Source organism: Triticum aestivum, chromosome 5B (genome assembly GCF_018294505.1).
Source record: "Triticum aestivum cultivar Chinese Spring chromosome 5B, IWGSC CS RefSeq v2.1, whole genome shotgun sequence".
Classification (NCBI taxonomy): Eukaryota; Viridiplantae; Streptophyta; class Magnoliopsida; order Poales; family Poaceae; genus Triticum; species Triticum aestivum.
In genome coordinates, this window is record NC_057807.1 from 94,098,087 (window position 1) to 94,118,417 (window position 20,331).

Sequence of the window (20,331 nt, forward strand, 5' to 3'; positions counted from 1 at the left end):
CGAGTTCAGGCCCTTCTCGGAAGAAGTAACAACCCTACGTCTCGGAGCCCGGAGGCGGTCGACTGGATTATATGTGTGAGAGTTCCAGGGGTGCGAACCCTTCTACCAGTGGAGGGGGTGGCTTATATAGAGGACGCCAGGACCCCAGCCAGCCCACATAGCGGAGGGTTAAACTACATTAAGGTCTGGCGTTACGGGTAACGCCTTACATAAAGTGTCATCATGACCATAAAGACTACTTAATTATAGACCGTTTGGATTCAGAGTAGATCTTGGACTCCTGGTGGTCGAGTGAGTCTTCATGGTCGAGTGTCTTCAGGTTCGTCGAGTGTCTTCTAATCCGTCGAGTGGAGTTCCTCTTGGTCGACTGGAAGACGGCTTCTTCTAAAAGATGTCCTTGGGGAGGGTACCTTGGACAGGTTCATGACCCTACCCTAGGTACATGAATTCATCAGTAGCCCTAAAATGGATCGAGGTTTGAGTGAGGAAGGAGTTGGCAATCTTTCCGACCTGCTTTCTGGTGCTGTAAAGGTGTTTTGCTCTGGATCAATGACTTTCAAGTGAGGGTGTCAACGTTCGTTCAGTCGCCTTGATCCATTCTTTATATCTGTCGAGTGAACTTTATGAACTTGGAGATTTCCGAGTGACGGATTGCAGGAGATCTTCCGTCTGACAAGTTGCCCTGTGGTTAGCGGATTTAGTGGGATCCAAATTTTGGGAAGCGCGCGAAGCGGAGAAGACCGCGGTACTCGGATGGGATAAGGCAGGGACGCCTCGATTCCCGCGCCGCCTTTTTCACCACGTATCGCCTGCGCGACTGTTTCGGGATTTGACACGATCGCCTGGGCCTACCTGTCGGCCACTCGGAAGTGACTCCATATAAGGAACCTGGCGGAGGTTTTTTGAACAGTGCCTCCGCATTTTCCCCTCCCTCGTCTCCAGATTCATCTGCTGCGCCCTCCAACTGCCCAGCACCGCTGCTCCGTTCCAGCCTCGTTGGCGACAATGGTGAAAGAGAAGACGGCGACTTTGCAGTGGGCGAAGAAGGCGACGGCGAAGGTGAAGGGGATAGAGACCAGTCGAGGGGGATCCTCGTCGCGGTCCCGTTTGCCGCAAGGTTGGATCCAGGGTGATTGGATCCGCTCGACCATCACCCAAAAGGATCTCGACGACCTAGCCAATGAAGGCCTAATTGCGCACGGGACGGCGAGGCTCCCGGGGACGGAGTGGCAGCCACAGCCTCAGGAGGGTGAGTGTGTCCTCTTGGCGACTCATGTAGATCGTGGGTTCTCTCTGCCGTCGCATCCTTTCTTTCGAGGGTTTCTGGATTTCTTCGGGGCTCAGCTCCACCACTTTACACCCAATTCCATCGCCTATCTCACCACTTTTGTATCTTTGTGTGAAAACTTCTTGGGTTGTCGGCCGCACTGGGGCCTCTTCAAACACATATTCACTTGCCGTTCTTAGACGGTGAAAAAGGCCAGCCCCAATGACGAGAGAACTCAGGTAATCCAGATGTGTGGGGGTCTCGGGGTCCATATGAGGAGTAAGAGCGCTTTCCCAGCTATGACCCTTCCTGAGTCAGTCAGAGGGTGGCAGTCGACCTGGTTCTACTGCCGAGACCAGCCGATGCCAGGGCAGTCGACTGGGCTCCCTCCCTTCTCTATGAGTCGAGTGAACAAACCATCCTCTCTGAAAGTAGTTCCAGAGGAGAAGGCTCAGGTTAAAATGTTGATGGAGCGTGTAGTCCAGCTCATTCGCGACGGGTTGACTAGCATGGATCTTCTGGAGGTTTTCCTTTGGCGGCGCATCCAACCGCTCCAGTACCGGGACCACCCATGTGGTTGTACTCTGGTACTGAAGACACCACTCGGGTCCACCTAGAAGAGGTCGACGATGCCACACTGGAGAGGTGGATGACTGCCATTACAGGGAACAAGGACAACCCTCGCGGAGCCAGGAGGATCCCGCCACTCAACCAATCTTATGAGGCGGACAAGGTATGACCACTTTTCTCCGATTGCTCCGTCCGTTCTGTTTTGTCGCAGGTCAGTCGATTGAGTTTTGTCTTGCTTGTTGTCTTTCAGGAAACCACTGAGTTGTATTCGATGCCCAACGGGGCGCAAGCACATGCCGAAGAGGAGGAAGGAAGTGGAGGCGAAAGTCAAGAGGAGTGGGAATCGGATGCCGATGAGGGTGATGAAGATGCATGCTCTGATGAGGAGGAAGAGGAGGAGGAAGAGGAGGAGGAAGTTGTGCCTCCTCGTTCCGAAAGAAGGTCCAAGCTCGCCCACAAACCTGCGGTCGAACGCGGCAAGGGAGTCGTGCCTGCTGGGCAGTCGACGAAACGCCCTCGGACGACTTCACCAGCGCCGACTGAGAAGGCGTCGAAGCAACCCCGAGCGGCCCCGGCAAAACCGGCGAAGGCCCTGCCGAAGATGAGGATGGAGATTCCGACTGTTTCTGGGTAACAACATAACTCATGTTTTTTCCTTTTACCACGGATACATTCTTGGTCGACTCGATCGCTGACCGGCTGATTTTTGAAATCGCAGTGCTGCTACTTCTGAGACCTCAGCCAGGCATGAAGATCAAGAAATGGAAGATGCTGCTACTTCTCATCCTGGTATGATCTACGCAGTTTCGCTTTCGGTCGATTGGATCTTTATTTTTGACTTTGAACTTCTTCTGCAGCTCCACCTAGCGTTATCATCGAACTCCCTAACAATGACGATGAAGCGCCACTGAGGCAGAGGAGGAGCAGGAAGGCGACTGTTGGCAAGGCTGCTCAGGTTGTGTTAGCACCTGAACCACTGATCCCGGAGGGGAGCAATGTTGCTTGGGCTACCGTGTCCTTTGCGGAGCCGTTGACGGTTTCCCGCCCTTCGTCGTCGAATGCTGATCCACCTTCTCTCTTCTCCACGTACCATGTCCCGGAGGACCAAGCAAGCACTGCCAAGGAAGCCATTCGTCAAGCAGGGATCATGATGGAGCAGGTGAAAGCGATCCGAACCGCCAGCCAAGCAGCTTATGACGCGAGTTCAGCTCTTTAGAGCAATGTCCAGGTCAGTTGGACGTCGACTGAAAATCTTAATGTTTGTCATGCACCCACTGGGTGTGTCAATTGGAATTTCAGGATTAGTGGGGGCACGCTGAGTGCACCCACTGGGTGTAGTCCCCGGGACTACGGTGGACTGCTGGTAGTCGACTGTAGTCCTTGTGTCTTGAAATTTCTCACTTTTACTTGTTTCACTCGAACTGGTCGAGTGGGATCATGGAACCGGTGGGGGCATGCTGAGTGCACCCACTGGGTGTAGTCCCCGAGACCGTGGTCGACTGCTGGCAGTCGGCTATGGTTTGAATAATTCTTCGTTTTTTTATATATAACTGCTGACAGTTAGCTGCTTCTAGTCGACTGATCGACTCTGAGTCTAGCTGATAGAACTAGTGGGGGCACGCTGAGTGCACCCACTGGGTGTAGTCCCCGAGAAAGTGATCTGTCTTTGATGTCTGTCGACTGAACTTTGCAGAAATCTTGTGACCTTCTTTCTCGTTATACCGAGATGGAGAACAAGTATATCCAGCTTGAACTTGACCCGAAGCTTGTCCAAGAGAACTTCACGAAGTCGAAGGAGGAGGCAAAAGGTATGTTTGGTGAGAATCTTGACGACTGTCTTTGCTTCTTGCCTGTCTCCGAGTCTGATCTTATTGCGATTTTGCAGAAAAACTGAAGGATGCTCTGAAGAAGAAGGACCTCGACCTCACCGAGGCGCAGAAAGCGGCTTCGGACAAGACAAAACTTGCAGAAGAGAAGTTGGCTTGTGTCAGCAAGTTTGAAGAGGAAAACACGAATCTAAAAGCTGCTCTCGACGTGGCCAACCAAGAAGTCACTCGACTGAAGGATGCCAATATGGTCCTGAGCGACAAAGCTGGCGAACTGATGGGAAAGAAAAATGACTTGGAGGTTTATCTGGGAGGACTCTCCAAGAAGCTATTCCTCATGCTGGAAGGTAACCTCTTATATCCGACTGGTAATTACTGACTTGCTGTAGGAACATTAGCTTATCTTTGAGTCGTGTCCACAGAATTCTGCCAAAACTTTGAAGAGGAGACTAGTCGAGCGGAGACTGGCTTGGATCCTATTAACTCTTTGGTGAAAGATGAAACCGCTATGAACGTGCTCTGCCTCGAGTCTCGCGTTGCTGCAGTGGTCGACTATCTAGCAAGACTGAAGGCTGCAACGCCGCGCATCGACACATCACTCTGGCCAGAAGAAACACTTCAGAACGACCTCGAGTCCCTGATGACTCGACTGAACGAAGTTCCAAGTCGAGTGCAAGAATGGAAGAAGTCTTCTACCAGGTGTGGTGCCGACGTTGCTCTGTCCTTAGTCCGTGTCCACTGCAAGGAAGCGAGAGAAGACAAGCTGGTGTCTCTCAAGGTGGCCAATACCAGGAAGCATGACTTCCGTTCTTTCATGGAGACCTTTATTGCTGCTGCCACTCGGATCGCTGACGGAATCGACTTGGACGAGTTTGTTGCGCCTTCCAGCCCTCCACAGGAGGGGTAAAAAACTTCTATGCTTGATGGTTTGAATTTGCCTCAGAATGCCGAGTGATTTTTTTCAACCGATAAACTTTAACAGGCTTGGTGCCTGAGCCTCTCTGGATCTGTAGGACGTTATCCGAACTTGGTTTGCCGTTGAAATGCATTTGCTTCTGCTTTCGAACAACCATCTTCCTTGGGTTGGAATATATACTAGTATCTGTAATGCTCTTTTGCAGGTAGGAAAGAAGCATAAATTGCAATCGACTTGTGCTCGTCATGTTTTAGGCGAGTGCTGGGTTGCAGCCAAGCCCTCGAGTGGGAAACTTGTTCTCCACTTGACCGGATTCTCGAAACTTAGGCGAGCACTGGGCTGCAGCTAAGCCCCCGAGTGGGAGGTTTGCTCTCCACTCGGTAGGATTTTTAGAAACTTAGGCGAGCGCTGAGCTGCAGCTAAGCCCCCGAGTGGGAGGTTTGCTCTCCACTCGGTAGGATTTTTAGAAACTTAGGCGAGCGCTGAGCTGCAGCTAAGCCCACGAGTGGGAGGTTTGCTCTCCACTCGGTAGGATTTTTAGAAACTTAGGCGAGCGCTGAGCTGCAGCTAAGCCCCCAAGTGGGAGGTTTGCTCTCCACTCGATAGGATTTTTAGAAACTTAGGCAAGCACTGGGCTGCAGCTAAGCCCCCGAGTGGGAGGTTTTCTCTCCACTCAGTAGGATTTTTGTGGCGCGGCTTTGGAGGAGAAGGTAGCAGTCGACCTGTGCTTCGTCCTTCTTGCAGAACGCACGTTGTATTTGTGGCGTAGCTTGGAAGGAGGAAGCAAGGGTCGACCTGCGCCTCGTCCTCCTTGCGAAGCGTACGTTTGTCTTTTATACTTAGGTGAATAGTAGGTTGCAGCTAAGCCTCCGAGTGGAAGGCTGGCTTACCACTTGGCAGGATTTTCGAAAACTTAGGCGAGCACTGAGCTGCAGCTAAGCCCCAGAGTGGAAGGCTGGCTTACCACTCGGTAGGATTTTCAAAAACTTAGGCGAGCACTGAGCTGCAGCTAAGCCCCCGAGTGGAAGGCTGGCTTACCACTCGGTAGGATTTTCAAAAACTTAGGCGAGCACTGAGCTGCAGCTAAGCCCCCGAGTGGAAGGCTGGCTTACCACTCGGTAGGATTTTCAAAAACTTAGGCGAGCACTGAGCTGCAGCTAAGCCCCCGAGTGGAAGGCTGGCTTACCACTCGGTAGGATTTTCAAAAACTTAGGCGAGCACTGAGCTGCAGCTAAGCCCCTGAGTGGAAGGCTGGCTTACCACTCGGTAGGATTTTCAAAAACTTAGGCGAGTACTGAGCTGCAGCTAAGCCCCCGAGTGGAAGGCTGGCTTACCACTCGGTAGGATTTTCAAAAACTTAGGCGAAACGGATTCGCGGCTAAGCCTCCGAGTGGAAGGCTGGCTTACCACTTGGTAGGATTTTTTTTACAAACTTAGGCGAAACGGGTTCGCAGCTAAGCCACCCACTGGGGACAGATTTGTGAGAACAAAAGTAATAACAATCACTGAGAAAATTATGAAACTCTTGTCTTTGATGAATACACTACAGAAGTACTTTTATTACAACTCATCCGAGTGAAAACTTAAGTATAAAAGGGGCGGAGCAGGTCCGCATCCATGCTCGGGGCTCGTCAATCTGGGGCTCGACATTGTAAAGGCGGTATGCTCCATTGTGGAGAACCTTGGTGACGATGAAGGGGCCTTCCCAAGTAGGAGCAAGCTTGTGTGGTTTCTGCTGATCCACTCGGAGAACTAAATCTCCCTCCTGGAAAGCTCGACTCTTCACGTTTCTGGCATGGAAGCAACACAAGTCCTGCTGGTAAATGGTCGATCGGATCAAGGCCATCTCTCTTTCTTCTTATAGAAGGTCGACCGCGTCCTGTCAGGCTTGCTCTGCTTCAGCTTCGGTGTAGAGTTCGACTCGAGGTGCGTTGTGAAGCAGATCACTCAGCAAGATTGCTTCAACTCCGTAGACCAAGAAGAACGGAGTCCTCCCAGTCAACCGGTTTGGTGTGGTCCTTAATCCCCAAAGCACCGACGGAAGTTCGTCGACCCACACACCATCTGCGTGCTTGAGGTCGCGCATCAGTCGGGGTTTCAGCCCTTTGAGAATTAAGCCATTTGCTCGTTCTGCTTGTCCATTCGACTGGGGGTGAGCGACTAAAGCATAGTCGACTCGTGTACCTTGAGATGTGCAGAAGGCTCTGAATTCTTCGGAGTCGAAGTTTGACCCATTGTCTGTGATGATGCTGTGTGGAACTCCATATCTGAATATCAACTCCCTAATGAAGCTGACGGCGGTGCCGGCATCCAGATTCTTGATGGGTTTAGCCTCAATCCACTTGGTGAACTTGTCGACTGCTACCAATACATGGGTGTAGCCGCTTCTGCCTGTTCTCAGTGGTCCAACCATATCCAACCCCCATACAGCGAAAGGCTAGACGAGTGGAATGGTCTTCAAGGCTGAGGCGGGTTTGTGTGACATATTGGAGTAAAATTGACATCCTTCACACTTGTCGACTATCTCTTTCGCCATCTCATTTGCTCTGGGCTAGTAAAAACCCGCTCGGTATGCTTTAGCCACGATGGTCCGAGAGGACGCATGATGGCCACAGGTTCCCGAGTGGATGTCGTTGAGAATCATTTGACCTTCTTCCGGTGTTATGCATTTCTGGCTGACTCCAGTTGCACTTTCTCTGTACAACTGTCCTCTCATGATGGTAAAGGCTTTGGATCGGCGGACGATCTCTCGAGCCTCTTCTTCATTCTCCGGGAGCTCTTTCCTCAGAATATAGGCGATATAGGGCACTGTCCAGTCGGGAGTGATGACCAGAACTTCCATGATTAAGTCGACCACAGCTGGGATCTCGACTTCAGTCGGATTTGTGGCGCTTTTTGGCTGCGGGGCTTCCTCAGTGAAAGGATCTTCTTGAACCGACGGCGAGTGAACATGCTCCAAAAACACGCCACTCGGAATGGCTTCTCTCTTGGAACCTATCTTCGCCAAGTCATCGGCTGCTTGATTTTTCAGTCGGGGAACATGATGGAGCTCTAATCCCTCAAATTTCTTCTCCATCTTTCTAACTGCATTGCAGTAGCCAGTCATGGCTGGGCGTCTGACGTCTCACTCCTTCATCACTTGGTTGACCACTAAGTCCGAGTCACCGTAGACCATGAGGCGACGGACGCCGAGTGAAATGGCCATACGCAACCCGTACAAGAGTGCTTCGTATTCTGCTTCATTGTTGGAGGAATCAAAGTGAATCTGGAGTACATATCCGAGCTTATCTCCTCGGGGGGAAACCAAGACCACTCCGGCACCAGAACCATTCAGCATTTTGGAGCCATCGAAGAACATAGTCCAGTGCTCCGAGTGAACTTGAGTCGGTAACTGTTGTTCAGTCCACTCGGCGAGGAAATCTGCTATTGCTTGGGACTTGATAGCTTTCTTTGCCTCAAATCTGATATCTAGGGGAAGAAGTTCAATCGCCCATTTTGCCACTCGACCAGTTGCGTCTCTGTTGTGCAGAATCTCTGATAGGGGGGCGTCGGTGACGACTGTGATGATATGGTCAGAGAAGTAGTGAGCAACTTTCTTCGTGGTCATATAAATCCCATATACAAGCTTCTGATAATGAGGGTATCGTTGCTTGGATGGGGTCAGGACTTCGGAAATGTAATATACTGGGCGCTAAACTTTGAAGGCTTTCCCTTCTTCTTCCCGCTCGACCGTAAGTACAGTGCTGACGACTTGTCCTGTGGCTGCAATGTAAAGCAGCAAAGGCTCTTTGCTGATCGGGGCAGCAAGCACCGGCTGGGTGGAAAGCAGGGTTTTTAACTCTACAAACGCTGCGTCAGCTTCAGGAGTCCACTCGAACTTGTCTGACTTCTTCATCAGTCGGTAAAGAGGCAATGCCTTCTCACCGAGACGAGAGATGAATCTACTTAAAGCGGCCAAGCAACCAGTAAGCTTCTAAACATCGTGCACACGCACATGTCGTTTCATTCGGAGTATTGTGGCTAGTTTCTCTGGGTTTGCATCGATTCCTTGTTCAGAAACAAGAAAACCGAGTAACTTTCCACCAGGAACTCCGAATGTGCACTTGGATGGGTTAAGCTTGATATCGTACCTCCTGAGGTTGGCAAATGTTTCAGCGAGGTTAGTCAGTAGGTCGGAACCTTTTCGTGACTTGACCACAATGTCATCCATGTACGCTTCCACATTCCGACTGATTTGAGTGAGCAAACACTTCTGAATCATCCTCATGAACGTGGCTCCGGCATTCTTGAGGCCGAATGGCTTGGTGACATAACAGAAGCACCCGAATGGGGTGATGAAAGCTGTTTTGATCTCATCGGGTCCAGACAGGCGGATCTGATGGTACCCGGAATAAGCGTCCAAGAAAGACAGTCGCTCAAATCCCGCAGTCGAGTCGACTATTTGGTCGATGCGGGGAAGAGGAAAATGATCTTTCGGGCAGGCTCGATTGATATGCTTAAAATCGATGCACATGCGAAGTGAGTTGTCCTTTTTGGGGACCATGACGACATTGGCGAGCCACTCGGAGTGGTAAATCTCTCGGATAAACTCTGCTGCTAGAAGCTGAGCCACTTCCTCGCCAATAGCCTTCCTTTTCTAGACGGCAGACCATCGCAGATGTTCCTTCATAGGTTTTGCCTTTGAATCGACTCATAGACAATGCTCAGCTAGTCCCCTGGGTATACCCGGCATGTCAGAAGGTTTCCATGCAAAGATGTCCCAGTTCTCACGGAGGAACTGGATGAGCACTTCTTCCTATTTGGGGTCGAGTGTTGTGGAGATATGAGTCGGAGCAGCGTTGGGGTTGATTGGGTGGATGTGAACGGGTTTTGTCTCACCGGACGACTGGAACGCTGATTTCGTAGCAGGCTTTTTGGCTCGCAACAAATCACTCTGGTCTGCATTCCTTTGGTGTTCCTGCCACTCTTCTGCCACCATCTGAGCATCGGCGATCTTTGAGCCTTTCTGGAAGCACTCTTCTGCCTTCTTGCGATTGCCAGTGACAGTGATCACGCCTTTAGGGCCAGGCATCTTTAGTTTGAGGTACACGTAACATGGTCGAGCCATAAAACATGCATAAGCTGGCCTGCCCAAAATAGCATGGTAGGCACTCTGGAAATCTACAACCTCAAATGTCAGCTTCTCCTTGCGGAAGTTCTTGGAATCGCCAAAAACCACATCAAGAGCAATCTGGCCGAGTGAAGCGGCTCTCTTGCCAGGAATGACTCCATAGAAACTCATATTACTCGTGCCGAGTCTGGACATCGGAATGCCCATCCCCTCCAGTGTCTCTGCGTACAGTATGTTCAGACTACTACCGCCATCCATCAGTACTTTGGTCAGTCGAGTACCTTCGACGACTGGGTCGACCACCATAGCCTGCCTCCCAGGGGTGGCAATGTGCGTCGGGTGATCTGACTGGTCGAATGTAATGGAGGTTTGAGACCACTTCAGATAATTGGGGGTCGCTGGAGCAGCCATATTCACCTCTCGGTTTATCACTTTCAGTCGGTTTTTGCTCTCAACATCGGCAAAAATCATCAGGGTGGAATTGACTTGTGGGTACTCTTCGTCACTGTCCTCTTTGCCCTCAACCTTGTCCGACTCCTTTTCTTTGTCCTTGGACTGCTTCCCTTGGAACTGCTGTATCAGGAGTTGACACTGTCGAGTGGTATGCTTCGGGTAAATGAAGTTACCCTCTTCGTCCTTCTTGGTGTGGATGTGACATGGCAAATTCAGCATGTCATTTCCTTCTTTAGCTTTTACTTTCTTGGGGTTCCAAGGCCCCTTGGGCTTCCCTTTGAACTTGCCTTGGTTCAGGGCCAAAGCTTCTCCAGGAGCGGCTGGCTCGGCCTTCCGCTTTTGCTTCCGACTGGAATTTCCACCTCCGGTATCCTGGGCGACTGACTTGTGCTTGCCGCTCCGGAGCCAATCCTCTTCCTCACCATTGGCATATTTGGTGGCTATTTCCACCATTCGACTCAGAGACATGTCTCCGGTTCGACCAAATTTTAGGCTTAGCTCTCTGTATTTTACGCCCTCCTTGAAGGCGCAGACTGCCTGGTGATCAGATACATTCTCAACTGTGTGATGCAGCGTGATCCATCTCTAGATGTAATATCTCAATGTTTCATTCGACTTCTGCACACAAGATTGCAGCTCTGTTAGCCCTGCTGGTCGCTTGCACGTTCTTTCGAACGTTCTGACAAACACTCGGGAAAGGTCTTCCCATGTGTAAATGCTGCTGGGTGTCAACTGATTCAGCCATGCTCTGGCTGACCCTTCCAAGATAAGAGGCAGATGCTTCATGGCCACCTCGTTGTTTCCGCCGCCGATCTGAACAACCACTCAGTAGTCCTCAAGCTAAGTATCAGGCTTGGACTCACCGTTGAACTTGCTGACCCCAATCGCCAACCTAAAGTTGGGAGGAATCACTGTGGCTCGGATGGCTCTGCGGAAACACTCTGGTCCGGAAACATGCACTCGACTGCTGGTGGGTACATCTCTGTCATTGCCCTCTCTGTGAGCTCTGTTCCGGTTGACCAGACCCTGAACGATGATGGATCTCGCATCAAAGCCTGGTTCTCTGGGGTCGACTGGAATCCTTCGCCCACCACTATGCTGGCGTCTATCATCCTGCTGTCAAGGCACATTAGATCCTCCCCTCAGGGGAGGAGTGGACACTCGACGTCGATCATTGCGATCGAATCAGTGATCATACTGCTCATAGTTCCTGTTCTGATCGTGCCGGTCACCACACCCTTCACGCCTCGGGGGCGATCTGGGGCTGTGAGCCGACTAGACCGTATTCGCTGCCACGGATCTGCTGTGAATCCGGTTCCGCGACTGCGATACGGCTGAATTCTGATCTCCTGCTGCCCGGAGCAAATCTCTGATCTGCATCAAACCTCTGCCAGCCTCTGACTCGGAAGGCTGAATCGACTTTGCTATATGGGTTGCAGCAGCTAAATTCTGAATCGGAGTTCGATATACATGAGTCGGAGGTTTAAAGAGTTGGCGTCGACTGGAGTCTGGAATCCGTTGCCGCGCGCGCTCATCGAGTGCTCGCTGAAGGTTCTCCAGTCGAGTGCGCTCAGCCAGGTTGGCTAAGCGCGCGTCCTCTAAGGCGCGAGCCTCAGGGGTTTCTCCAACGATCGGAGTGTGAAGCGCATCCATGTTCCGGCGGCGAAGCTCTTCCCTCTGCTGCGAATTGAGGGGCTCGGGACGATACTCCTCATGGTCTTGCGACGGATCGCCTCCGCTGTTGCCTCCCTCAGCGCTAGGAAAGCCGGGAGGGAACGTGCGGTCCATTGACCATCAGGACCTCTGCCGCTGGATCACTGCTGTCGCACTCGGATGCGGTCTCTGCGGAGCCAGTCGACAGGTCTAACAGGCCGTAGAGAGATTCGTCAGGCTCGATTGTCGCGACTTGGGCGGTGGTCGACTGGCGAGCCACTGCGTGCCTCACCCACCGCTGAAGCCTTGACCGACCAGAGCGCTTACACCGGCGGGAAGCTGGGAGGGAGGATGGCACAAAAACCGGCCGATACTGAGTCGACGGTTGCTGCAGAAGGACGCCGCGGACGCATGCTCGAAAATGCGTAGCCCCGCGGACGGGGAGTGCATCCACGTCGAGCGGAGCCTCCTGCAGCCAGGCAGAGTCGTCGGCGATGAATGTGAGTGCGCCGAGACGGATCTCGCGGTCCTCAACCAAAACTCCACCTGAAACCATGATGATGGCAATCGGGAAAATTGCAACTTCTCCAATAAGTCGCTAAGACACCTGCCCCACGGTGGGCACCAACTGTCATGGTTCTAAGTCTGATAGTAGTTTAGGGGGGGTACTAAGGAGAGGCAAGATCCTAGCTATGGAGTAGTTGTGCACACAAGTGTTTTACGAGTTCAGGCCCTTCTCGGAAGAAGTAACAGCCCTACGTCTCGGAGCCCGGAGGCGGTCGACTAGATTATATGTGTGAGAGTTACAGGGGTGCGAACCCTTCTACCAGTGGAGGGGGTGGCTTATATAGAGGATGCCAGGACCCCAGCCAGCCCACGTAGCGGAGGGTGAAAGTACATTAAGGTCTGGCGTTACGGGTAACGCCTTACATAAAGTGTCATCATGACCATAAAGACTACTTAATTATGCAGAGTAGATCTTGGACTACTGGTGGTCGAGTGAGTCTTCATGGTCGAGTGTCTTCAGGTTCGTCGAGTGTCTTCTAATCCATCGAGTGGATTTCCTCTTGGTCGACTGGAAGATGGCTTCTTCTAAGAGATGTCCTTGGGGAGGGTACCTTGGACAAGTTCATGACCCTACCCTAGGTACATGACTTCATCAGCCGCCGATCAAGAACGTTGCTGGAGTGTAGGTAGAGATCTTGTAGCGTGTTTTTCCATTGCGTTGGGGCATGTGGCCTTTTGTACTGCCATGAATCTATAAGGCATTTATGCGTTGCATCGTCGTCGTGTTGTTTCGTTTGTTTGCACATGTAGATGAGTAGGCTAAGGTCATGGATGTCGTCTGTTAGCAGTTGGAGCACAGTTGTGCTTCCACCAGAGGCACTTTGTTTTCCCGCGAGGAGCACGTTTTGCCAAACCATGGGTAGTTTTGGTTCAAATGATTCCGCTTACTCGTTCACTTGGATACGCACAGGCGTCGAGTCTATTGAGTCACGTTTTTGCATTAGGCTGGGTCACGATAGGTCATGTTTTTCAAGCAAATAATGCACGACACGGTGCCAAAACATGAAGGTGAAAGCATGGCCGATTCGAGAGACACGAATATGAATAACACGGACCTGAAGTCCATGTAGGGTCATGATTTGTACTCTTAAACTCGTTGACTTTCTATTTCGAATGCTTCTGTCAACTCGTTCAGACGAAGAGGCACGTCCGGTCAGCTTCAATAGTGAACACCCACTGTTCACTGTTTCGTCAGAAACACGGGCGAGTGTAACTCTGTATACTCTGTGATTCCGCTTATTCTTTCACTTGGATACGCATGGGTGTCGAGTCTATTGAGTCACATTTTCCCATTAGGCTGAGTCACTTTAGGAACGCAGTCGTATCGATGTAGAAGTCACGTTTTTCAAGCAAAGAACACACGTCACGGTAAGTGTAGTATTATGTAGAGTCACGGGCGTGAAACACGGGCCAGTGTGACTCTATATATTCTGTGAGGCACATTGAGTGGAGAGGCATAGTCATGGTGTGGTATTATGTAGAGTCACGCTCGTCTGTGTTTGGTTTCAGAATAATTGCGTCGACTCGATCAAATGGAGAGGCACGAACATGAATGCCATGAGGGCATGGTTGGGTCTGTCGGAGCGTCACGTTTTGTACATTTAATATCGAAACAAATCGGAATGAGTTTAGATGTTAACGTTTAAAGTTTACTTTGCGAGTGGCAGGTTCGAAAGTCGAGGTGTTTAAAAGCGTAAGCTCCTTGTTTTTAAAAGCCACGGCTTTGTGCTGAGTTGCGTGGCATTTCTTTTACTAGAAGCACGGGCGGGAAGTGAATACAGCCACGGTTCTGTACCAGGCAGTGACATGACTTGTGCACTCACGATGGCGTGGATGTTCGTGGCAGTGTTAAGGGTCATAGGCACGGACGTGCGGCGGTAAAAGGCATGCTACCGCATAATATGGAGTCATGCTCCCGTGTGTTTGTGTTCCGAATAATTCCATTGACTCGATCTGACTGAGAGGCACGGGAGTTCAGCCCACAAAGGCACCGTCAGGGTTTGTTCCTTGCTTGTTAGGCGCACAGACGTGTGGATGTAGAAGGCACGGTTTTCAAGCAAAGAACACACATCACGATGCCCTGTTTTTCAAGCAAAACACTGGCCTGAAGTCCGTATAGCCACGGTTCTGTACTAAGTAGCGTCATGACTTGTACTCATAAACGCGTGGACTTTCATGCCTCTTGGCAATATTTCGGGTCCGAGGCACTGGCGTGCGTCCCACAAAGGCATTGTTATGTTCTATACAGAGGCACACTCGCCCGTGTTTCTGTTTCGAATGCTTCTGTCGACTCGTTCAGGCGGAGAGACACGACCGGTCAGACGACAGAGGCATAGGGTTGCATTACGCACAGTCAGAGTCACATTACCATGGGTGTATGCTTTTGGTATTTTGAAATGATTGCACTCACTCATTCTGTTGGAGAGGAATGGACGTGAATCCGGCGGAGGCAAGTCTTCTTATTAGCCAGAGTCACGTTCGTTTCTTTAGTTGGGGTAACCCAGCGGAATGGGTTCAGATGCGAACGCTCACTGTTGAAGCTGTTTTTGAAAGCTTCTTTCCTTGTTTTCAAAAGCACAGTCACGGTTCTTTGTTGTTGTTGTGTGTAGTACTTGATAAAGGCATCGACTCGATCTGATGGAGAGTCATAGGCATGGTGTGGTATTATATAGAGTCACGCTCGTCTGTGTTTGTGTTCAGAATAATTCCGTCGACTCGACCAGATGGAGAGGCACGGGCGTTACTTCGTTTGTCGGAACATGTAGATGAGTAGGCTAGGGTCATGGATGTCGCTTGTTAGCAGTAGGAGCACGGTTGTGCTTCCACCAAAGGCACTTCGTTAGCCCGCGGGGAGCACGTTTTTGTGAACCGTGCATAGTTTTGGTTCAAATGATTCCGCTTACTCGTTCACTTGGATACGCATGGGCGTCGAGTCTACTGAGGCTGAGTCACGTTAGGCACGCAGTCGCGTCGATGTAGCAGGCACATTTTTGAAGCAAAGAACGCACGTCATAGTGCTAAAACATGAAGGTGAAAGCATGGCAGATTCGAGAGACACGAATATGGATAACACAGAACTGAAGTCCATGTAGTCTCGGTTCTGTAGTAAGAAGGGTCATGATTTGTACTCTTAAGCTCGTGGACTTTCGTAGCTCTCTGTGTTGAAGTATTTCGGGTCACAGGCACGGGCGTGCAGCCTACAAAGGCATGGTGTGGAATTACAAAGAATCACGATTCTGTGTTAAGTGGTGCCATGACTTGCGTACTCATGATGGAGAGTATGTTTCGGAAACCCAATCGTCCGACGGGCGTCTCCTCCGGTGGCACCGCTCTGGCTCGTCGTCCGAGGTGATCCTCCGGCTATTTAAGGCGGACAGCGGAGACTCGAAACCCTAGCCACATCCTACTCCTCCCTTTGTGCGCCGCCAGGTCTTCCATTTATCTTGCTCCTCTCTATCATTTGACCGTCTCCTCCATGGCTAGGCAGAAGAAAACTACTCCGGACGGCCGTGCCCTGTCGCAGGAGGAGATCCCGGCCGGCGAGGGTTCCTCGTGTGTAAGTTCACCCTGTTTGTGGTTTTCATTCATTTGTTTTTCTATGTTTCTCCTAATTGATTTAGTTTGTGAAACATGGATTATTGTGGTTAGCTTATTCCTAATTTGATGCGGGTGTGTCTTGCTGATACTGATTTATGGAGCTACTCTCATTAACCTAGTCAATGGGATGAATGCCTTGGTTTCAATAGCAAAGGTTGACAGAACATACAAGGAGTTGTTGGAGGTCAACTACGAATGGCGGCAGTTCTACCAGGAAATAAGAGAAGATTTGGACAAGGTCAATGCCAAGATCGTACAAATTACGACTGTGAGGAGTAATCTCCTATAAGAGCACACCCGGCCATTGGAGGAATCGACGTCAGCTGTGAAGCGACATGAAGAGAATATGAAGGCGCTGAAGGAGGAGATTGATGAACTGCGTCGGGAGAAAACCAACAGGAAGGTCGGTGGAGTCTAGATATACAGCAGCGTCCCTGGCTGTTCTGTGCATCTGGTATTGTCAGGCAGTGGAGTGGAGTTTCTTACCCTGTCTTGCGAAATTTCTCTGTCAGCTACTTTGTTAACAAAATGTATTTTGGTTTCGAGTATCATTGTAATTAGGCGCCGTTACTTATGATGCACGGGACGTGAAGTCTCTGCATCCACGGTTGTGAACGTAGTACTGTAATGACTTGAGTACTGATGTAGGCGTGTATGTTCGTGGCTTTGCGTGTTGCAGTGTTTTGGGTCACGGACAAGGGCTTGCATCCCACAAATTCGTGGTGTGGTTTTATATAGAGTCCCGTTCGCTTGTATTTGTGTTCAAAATGATTCTGTTGACTCGTTCAGAAAAATAGGGGCACGCATGCAGGTGAATGCCACGGGGGCATGGTTTCGTCTTTCGCATAGTCACGTTCGTACGTTTATCATTGAATGAAAGCAGGATGGGCTTCGATGTTAACACTAGCTATTTACTTTGTGAGTGGCCGATTGTAGATTCGAGTTGTTTAAAAGCGTAAGTTCCTTCTTTTTAAAAGCCACGGTTCTGTACTGAGTTGCGACAATGCCGTGGACGTTCGTTGTACTGTTAAGGGTCAGAGGCACAAGCGTTAAGCGCTAAGAGGCATAGTGCCGTATAATGTAGAGTCACGCTCCCTAGCGTTTCTTTTGCGAGTGCTTCCGTCGACTCGATCAGAAGGAGAGGCACGACCAATCAGCCCACAGAGGCATAGCTTTGCATTAAGCACAATCACGTTCCTTTTTTTAACCCAGCGGAATGGGTTGAGACGCCAACACTTACTGTTGAATCTGTAAGGCACCGAATGGCCTATGTGAGAGACGCTGTTTTGAAAAGCTTGTTTCCTTGTTTACAAAATCATAGTCACGCTTCTTTTTTGATGTTTCGTATATTACTCGATAGAGGCGTGGACTTGATTAGATGGGAGAGGCACATGCATGGTGTGGTATTATATAGAGTCGCGCTCGTCTATGTTTGTGTTCCGAATAATTCCGTTGACTCTGTCAGATGGAAACCCAGCGGAAAGGCACCGTTTGGTCTTACCCACAGTCACGTTCGTTTCTTTAATTACGGAAACCCAGTGGAAAAGGTTCAGACGTGAACACTCACTATTTACTCGGTGAAGCAAGAAATGGCTTGTTCGAGAGAAGCTGCTGTGGTGTATTCTTTGCACCGTGGTGGGTCTCAGGAAGTGACGGCATGGTATTGTGAAGAGTCACGTTATGTTGTTTTCGTGTTCCAAATGATTCCGTTGAACCGTTCGCAACGGCAGGCACATCCGTGCAGCACGAAGAGGCATGGTTATGCTTTACCAAGAGTCACATTTGTGCGTTTATCGCGGAAACCCAACGGTTCGGCGGCCGTCCCTTCGTACCTTGGGAGTTAACGCCACGTGGCGCCCCTCCAGAAACCTAACGGTCCGACGGGCGTCTCCTTTGTTGTTGCCGCTGTGGCTCGTCGCCCGAGGCCAGGCTCCGGCTATTTAAGGCAGGCGGACGGAGTCGCGAAACCCTAGCCACATTCTACTCTTCGCTTCGTCTGCCGCCAGGCCTTCCATTCCTCTTGCTCATCTCTATTCACTGACCATCTCCGCCATGGCTGGGCAGAAGGTGACTACTCCGGACGGTAGTGCCCTGTCGCTGGAGGAGATCCCGGGTCACGAGGGTTCCTCGTCTGTAAGTTCACCCTGTTTCTGCTTCTACTTCATTCGTTTTTTCTTTCTTTCGGCTCATTTGATTTAGTTTGTGAAACATGATTTATTGTGGTTAGCTGACTCCTAATTTGATGCTGGTGTGTCTTGCTGAAACTGATTTACAGTCAATTGGAAGTAGGGTTAGTCTGTGTCATGGTCTCGAACAGAAGTCCCCTGCTATAGAATTGGGGAGCAGCTGTGGCTCGAGAGAGAAGGGAATGGTGAGCGGGGTGGCGACGGGAAGTGCTGTGAGGTCCTTGTTAGTTACTCTCAATAACCTGGTCGACGGGATGAATGCTTTGGTTTCAATTCCAAAGGCTGAAAAAACGTACGAGCAGCTGCTGGAGATCACCTATGCGTGGAAGAAGCTTTGCCTGGAAACAGAGGAAGATTTGGAGAAGGCGAATGCAAGGATCGTAGAAATTACGGATGAGACGAGGAATCTCCTTGGAGAGCACATCCGGTCGTTGCAGGAATCGGGCGCAGCTGTGAAGCGACATGGCGAGAATATGAAGGCGCTAAAGAAGGAGATTGATGAACTGCACCTGGAGCAAACCAGCAACAAGGTAGGTGGGGACTAGGTATATAGCAGCGTCCCTGGCTATTGTGTGCGTCTGGTGTTGTTACGCAGTGGATTAACAAAATGTATTTTGGTTTCGAGTATCATTGTAATTAGGCGCCATTACTTATGATGCACGTGACGTGAAGTGTCCGCATCCACTTTTGTGTATCTAGTATTGTAATGACGTACTGATGAAGGCGTGTACGTTCGTGGCTTTTCTGTGTTGGCAGTGTTTCGGGACACAGACATGGGCTTGCATCCAATAGATTCATGGTGTAGTTTTATATGGAGTCACGTTCGCGCATATTTGTGTTCGAAATGATTCTGTTGACTCTTTGATAAATATAGGCACGCACGTGAATCCAATGGGGGCATGGTTTCGTCTTTCCCATAGTCACGTTCATATGTTTATCGTGGAATGAAGGCATGATGGGTTTAGATGTTAATGCTAGCTGTTTACTTTGTGAGTTGCCGATTCGAGAGTCGAGTTGTTTAAAAGCGTAAGTTCCTTGTTTTCAAAAGCCACGGTTCTGTACTGAGTTACGTCACGCTTCTTTTATTAGAAGCACGGGCGTGAAGTGAATATAGCCGCAGACGATGACTTATGCACTAACGATGGCGTGGACGTTTGTGCCAGTGTTAAGGGTCACAGGCACGGGCGTGAAGCGCTAAAAGGCATGCTGCCGTATAATATAGAGTCACATTCCCGTGTGTTTGAGTTCCGAATGATTTGTCGGCTCGATCAGACGGAAAGGTACGGGCGTTCAGCCCACAAAGGCACCGTCAGGTTCTTTCCTTAATTGGGGAGTCCCAGCGGAACTGGTTCAGATGTTAACACCCACTGTTTACTCTGTGAGGCACGGAATGGCCTATTCGAGAGACGCTGGTGTGGTATATTCCTCGCACGGTCATGGGTCCCAGGAAGGCACGGCGTGGCATTGTGTAGAGTGATGTTAGTTTGTCTTGGTGTTCCAAATGATTCTATTGAATCGTTCGCACTGAAAGGCACAACTATGAAGCCAGGACAGGCACGCTGATGCGTTACTCAGTGTCACATTCGTGTGTTGATTGCAGAAACCCCACCGTTCGACGGGCGTCGTGTGAACGCCGGCTGGACGCCGCTCCGGAAACCAAGGGTCCGACGGGCATTTCCTCTGGTGACGCCGCTCTGCAGGAGGTGGAGGTAGTATTTAATAGAGTGAACGCCACGTGTCGACGTTGCGGAATCCAAAAGGAACGATGGCCGCCTCATCCGTCGGGGAAGTGAATGCCGCGTGTCAGCGTTCCGGCTCCTCACTCGAGGTCAAGGAGCAGTTATTTAAGTCGAGCGGCGTCTGCCACCACTAGACATAATCCTGCTTCTCCCTCTTTCGTCGACAATCCTAGGAAATCATCCATCTTCCTCTTTTCGTTTGTGACGTTCCCCACCATGGTTCGACACAAGATAACTACTTACGCGATGCTTACTCCCGAGCGCCGCTTTCAGTTGCAGGAGGACATCCGTTCGAGGCGTGCCACTCGGATCGCAACGGGCATGTCTCCGGACTCACCGGGGTCGGAGGAGATTGGGGAGGTGGGGGAAGTGGAGGGGCGTGCGTCGGAGCTCATGCAGGGAGTTGATTCAGTGGGGGAAGATGTCATGGAGGAAGAGGAGGGGGTG